Below are 6,000 nucleotides of genomic sequence, written 5' to 3' on the forward strand. Positions count from 1 at the left end.
GTGCGAGGAATCCCTTCTCTGCTTGTCGGGATAAGAAGCTGATGATAAGAACTCTCTGAGGCCCCAGCTCCCAAATGTGAGGGTCTACACCGCAGCAATCACATTCTCTCGGTTCAACTACTCCTTTCACTGGAAAAGTGACATCAAAACAGCTAACGGCTACAAGATATCGGTCATCAACATGTTCACCCTCATTCCATGAAGCCTCGCCTCCCGTGGGGCAAAACGCCCTGCGAGTGTGCAGGGAGGCCCCGTGCCCTGACCTGGACCGGAACCTGGTGGACCTGACCCACATGCTAAGCAGCAGCAGAAGCCCTTCCTCACGTGGGCAGAGGTCTAGGGGGCGGCCGCCAGGTGCATGTTCTTCCTCCTGCAATGTGACCTCCGGGGTCTCCGGGTCAGACCTGCCACCGCGACCTCCGGGGTCTCCGGTTCAGGAGGGCAGCTCCTCCAATGCTGGAGAACCAGCTGCTGGGCTCTTCTTCGCCGGGGCAGGGAGAGCACATGGCCCTGTGAGCTGATGGCCACCTCGCCCCTGCCCCTGCCAGCTACAGGAGCAGAAGGAAGTTCTAAATGAGACGCTAGACCCATGGGACAGAGGCCTGTAGGCCCCAGGTGACCTGAGCTGGCATGTGACGGTGGGAACCAGACTATCAGCCGGCGCAGGGCAAAGTCCAAGAGAGCTGTCACCTGGACACATGCACCCGGGTTGTCTCCTGCCATCTCCACCAAGCACGCGTCTACCTTGAGGCCCGCGGCCAGAGGACTTGTTAAACACGGCTGCTGGGCCCACTCCTGGTTTATGACTTAGTAGACGCAGGGTAGGGCCTGAGACTCTTCAGTTCTAACAAGTTTCTGGGAATGCTGGACCCCATTCCCAGCACTGCTAGTCAGAAGTAAAACGTTGGTGTCCCTGATGCTAACCCCAAACAATCGAAGGTCAAGGTTTTGTTCTTTCAAATCCTCCCACATCCCAGGTCTAGGAGGCAGGAGTCCTGGAAGAGATCAGATTTGCTTCAAACTGTTGGGTTCCCCTCTACCTCCAGCAGGAGCACACCAGCCCCTCTTGGTTTGTGGGACACGGCACAGCTGTGAGCTCTGGACGGATGCCCAGAGAGAAGGTTCCATGGCTGAAGAAGCTACACCTGTCCGCCAAAGGGACCCCATCTGTGGCCACCTACCAGCGGACGCACCAGCGCAGCCAGAAACATCACTCATGACCAAGGAGGCAACTCGTGTTGGGGCAGCTCTGAATATTTTGAGGTTTTAGTCCACTGAGCAGAAGTTTGTCTCCTAGAAGCTCCCATCACAGAGCCTTACAGTACTTGGCATTTCGCAGAGCAAAGCTTCTCCCTCTTGAAATGAGGCAAAAAACTTCCCCACAAAATGATGAGCCCACGATCGCTCGGTGAACGCCTGCTCCAGCGCCGCCCCCGTCTCCCACAGGACAGACTTTCGAACGTTCAGACTTGCTCTTTGCCTCAAATGCACGCAGCTCTTTCCCACGATACGGTTTCAGACCATTCTGCCCGTCTAACCTCCCTGCTCTCAACACCACCAGGCTCTTGCGGACCCGCGCTTAGATGGGAGGCACATGGCAGAATTAAACAGAGTGAGGAGGGGCACGGCCACCTGCGTGACAGACATTCTTCTCCCTTGTCCAGACTCTCCCCTCTTACCACGGGAGCCGGAGTCCATTGGGCTGCCTTCAGGTCAGCGAGAGGACTTAAGTCCAGCCGATTCTGGCGTGCAAACCATGGCCTCACGTCCTTGTAAATGAAGAGTTCCGAACACAGCCCACCCACCTGCGTACATCTTGTGTACGGCGGCTTCTGTCCTGCCACCGCAGAGCTCCGGAGTTGGGACAGAGAGGAGGAGCCTGAAGAACGTGGTCTATTTACAGAAAAACACAGCTGCCCAGCTTGATAGGAGGAGTGCAGTTGCTCACAGGCCCAAGAGGGGGTTAGAAACTGGGCTTGGAGAAATGGGCAGGATCTAAAATAAGATCCCACCAGAAAAGGGCTACCACCACCGCAGCCCCAGGACACAGCAGCCTTTGGTGGCTCTGCAGCCGCCAGGTCCACCACGCTCTGGAGTCCGTCCTCGCTGCTCTGGCTCAGAGTGTCAGTGGAGCGTGAGACTGGCCTCACCCACAGCACGGGGTTCCAGGGGCAACCACGCACCCCAAACCTGCGCTTCACCACTGAAGAGTGCTGAACCTTTCCAGAGCCCCATCACACCGCAGGCTCTGACTTCACAGGAGAACACAAGCTGTTCTCTCCTCAGATCACAGTGGAGCCTCCTCCCTCAGCCTAGACCGTCCTAGACCACTGCCATCACCGACCTCCCAACCCCAAATTTGGACTCTGCCCTCATTCTCTTGTAGGCGCACATTCCTACTTGACCCCACTTCTAGCCTACATGTTTCTGGAGTCCCAGCTGTGCCGCCCGTGCAAATTTAACAACCAGATCTTCCCGTCTGCATCTGAGTCTCGGCTACCTCCCTGCAGGGTGCTGGAGAGCAGCAAGGCTGGCTGAGAGCCGGGCGAAAAGAGGGAGAAAAGGAAGTCCGGAGAGGAGGGGCAGGCCGCAGGACAGAGCTCACTGCCTCCACCACGTCAGCCTTTTCCTAAACAGAAGCATCCCTTCCCTGCATTCCTCTGAAGAGGAGTGAACTGGGCACCAGGGTGATAAGAAAACAGACATGACGGCACCGAACCCCAAAACCCACCCTGACATGCTGGCAGAGCTCTCGCTCAGAAACAGAAGGTGCGCAAGGCCAGTCGCGTTCTCTCTGCACCTGTTCACTTGAAGTGAAACTATGGTTGGGGATTTCTCACATCATGAAAGCCAAGAAAATGCAGAAAATCACAAGAAGAAAATAATACTTGCTACCTTCTCAACCAAAGCTAACTTCCCTATTTTCAGTCATTTTGGTTTTCAGTCACTTTCCCTGCGTTGTAAACAATTCCAGACTTGGCGTTTCTCACTGTCGTAAATTTCAATCACTACAAAATAATTAATTTTAGAAACGTCCATCAATATTTAACCGATTCCCTCTTGAAGTAACCTTACATGGTTTCCAATCTTTCCCCCTTAGAAATCGTGCTGCAATCAGCGATCCTGGGTGTCGGGCCTCAGAGAGATCTCTGACTCCGTCCCAGGATAAATCCTTACAAAGAGAGCTCCAGGGGCACCGGCCCGGCTCCGTGGGTAGAGCATGTGCCTCCTAACCTCAGGGTTGTGGGTTTGAGCCGCACGCTGGGGGTAGAGGTCACTTAAAAATAAAATCTAAAAAAAAAAAAAAACTCCAGATTTTCTCAGGTGTTCTGTGTTAAGATTTTAGGAAGCTGTTTACAAATTGCCTCTCACCAACACGCGTGTGCCTTGGAACCTCAGCTTCTGGATCTGTGAAAGGGTTAAGTGTCGCCCCTCCTTACGTCATAGGGACGCTGGGAGAACCCAGAGACATAGCAGGGGTTGAAACATCTGACAAAAGGAGGCATGCAGGAGCACCGTCAGTCCCACGTCCCTCTGGGACACTGCCCTCCTCTTCTGTCCCTCCCACATCACGGGGGCATGACTCTGAAACGTCAGCAGTCAAAAAATGTAAATAATAGAAAATAAGCTCAAAAGGCAGTCCTGGCAGAATGAAGGCCACGTTCTAGGGTCTTAACCCAACTTAACGCACGTCCTGAACTGCCGAGACAGGTTGAAGGCTGGGCCCTGTGCACCGTGCAGAATTCTCTCTGCTGACCGTTCCTAACGTTCTCTGGCTAACGTGACGTCTGTCTATCTGCAGGGGACACCGTGGGGATGTCCCAGTCATCCTGCTTGCCACAGAGGCTGTGCTGGTCTCATGAGGCTGCGACGACCATCAGGAGGTAGAGCCCAGAAGAGCGGACGCGCCCTCCACCCGAGAGCACATCTTCCTGCACCTGCCTCTGCTTGGACAACGTCGCTGCCAAGGTGGGCAGTGAAATGAGGAAAGGAAGAGCCAGAGAACAGATTGGAAAGGGAGGGAGAAGCGGGGACAGCAGGGGGTGCCCCCGGGGACCCCGAAACCCTCCCCAGCCTCCGGGCCTCAGTGATTTCACCTGTAAATGTGGACAAACTACAGCAGGGTCTGGGGTCCTTGGGGACATAACGGTGGAGCTGAATGACACTGGCCCACGGTGGCATCCAATAAGCAGCAGCTCCAACTGTCCCATGTGTCCTAAGCTGCCTCGGGTGCAACAGGTGCGGCCCCACACGCGGGGACGAGGGGCCCGGCCGGGCCTGCAGACGGCCAGCAGGGTTAGAGACGGGCTGTTAGGAGATGTCCCTCAACAGACGCATGGATAGAGAAGATGTGGTTCATATACACAACAGGATGCCACTCAGCCGTCAGAAAGGGTGAACACCCACCGTTTATACCAACAGGGACAGGACTGGAGGGGTTTATACCGAGTGAAAGAAGTCGGGCAGAGCAAGACAGTTACACGGTTTCACTCATGTGTGGAACGTCAGAAACAGAGCAAACGATCCCAGGGGAAGGGGGGAAAACTAAAGGGGAAGAAATCAGAGAGGGAGTCGAACCATGAGAGACTCTGGACTCTAGGAAACAAACTGAGGGTTGCAGGGGACTGGGGTCACTGGGGACGGGCATGAAGGAGGGCACCTGAAGTGATGGGCACTGGGCGTTATACAGAGCTGATACGTGACTGAACACTACATCTAAAACTAATGATGCACTATAAGCTGGAGAATTGAATTTAAATTTAAAAAAAGAAAAAGAAATAAAGGAACTATGAGGTCAACACCGACCAGAAGAAAGTCACAGCCGTTGGGTCCCTTACCCAGCTCTGTGACCCTTCGCCGCAGTTACTGGGTCCGATGGCAGCGCTCCGTCCCGCGTGCTGCCCCCCTCTCCTACTCTGGAGCTCCGTGGAAGCCAGACACCCTGCAAGAGCTCAACCCGTACGTGACAAGCAGGACAGGACGTCCCGAGATGGCAATGAGGACAACGGCCGCAGCAGGCGCTGAGAAGGGCCTGCTTCCTGACCAGCTTCCAGGCACGCCTCCCGACACCCCCTGCACAGCCTGCAGGCCCCACTAGGTGACCTGCTTTGGCACCACAACGGGGTGGACTGGGGCAATGCCAAGTCTGGGCCCAGGCCACAGAAGGCCTGCGTACTCTCAGAAATCCCTCTTCCCGCCATCGCCACGGGAAGGACATGCCTGCTCCGGCCTGCGGGTGCCGGGAGGAAGAGGGGAGACACGTGGGCAGACACCCCGAGGCAGACACAAAACAGCTGAGACCCCAAAAAAATAGTGAAGGGCTACTGCGTTAAGTCTCGGGGGCTCCGTACAGCTCACTGACCGACACGGGGACTCCCACTCTCACGGGCGGGCAGAGCAGAAAACTCTAGTGTATCTGGCTGAGGGACACCACCAAGTAACCTGGAAGGAGGAGGCATGGAAAGGCAGGGAGAAGAGGGTGGACTAGCCCTGGGGAGGGACGGGCGCTCCAGGGAGACCCCACATGGCAGATGGCCCTCTATGGGGAAAAGGTTGGGCATGTGGGGGGCTCAGGACCCTCCTGTCGACACCCACAATGGGCAGAAGCAGGAAGCCAGGCCACAGCACCTTTCCCAAGCTCTGGAGGAGGGTGAGGGAAAGAGCCTCCTCGCCGTCTGAGAAGACTCAGCTGGTGTGCGGGGGGGACGCGGGGCCGGTCAGAAGGAGGCGCAGAGAAGACGACGGTCTGGGCCACAAGGAAGGAGGAAGACACTGGGGTCAAGGTGACAGTGGGGTTCTGACTCGGCAACAGGACAACACAGGAGGTGGAGGGAAAGAGGAGAGCCCAGAGGAGGAGGCAGTGAGGGCCTGGCTCCGTTCAGTGGGGGGGTGAAGGACCAGGTCACTGAGGAGGCGAAGCCGAGGACACGGGGAAAGCATGAGCCCCAGGAGAGATGGGACGAGGGTGGGAACCGTAAAGGCCAGAACTGGGGCTGGGGT

This window comes from Enhydra lutris, unplaced genomic scaffold (genome assembly GCF_002288905.1).
Source record: "Enhydra lutris kenyoni isolate GAN:26980312 unplaced genomic scaffold, ASM228890v2 scaffoldscaffold37, whole genome shotgun sequence".
NCBI classification, from domain to species: domain Eukaryota; kingdom Metazoa; phylum Chordata; class Mammalia; order Carnivora; family Mustelidae; genus Enhydra; species Enhydra lutris.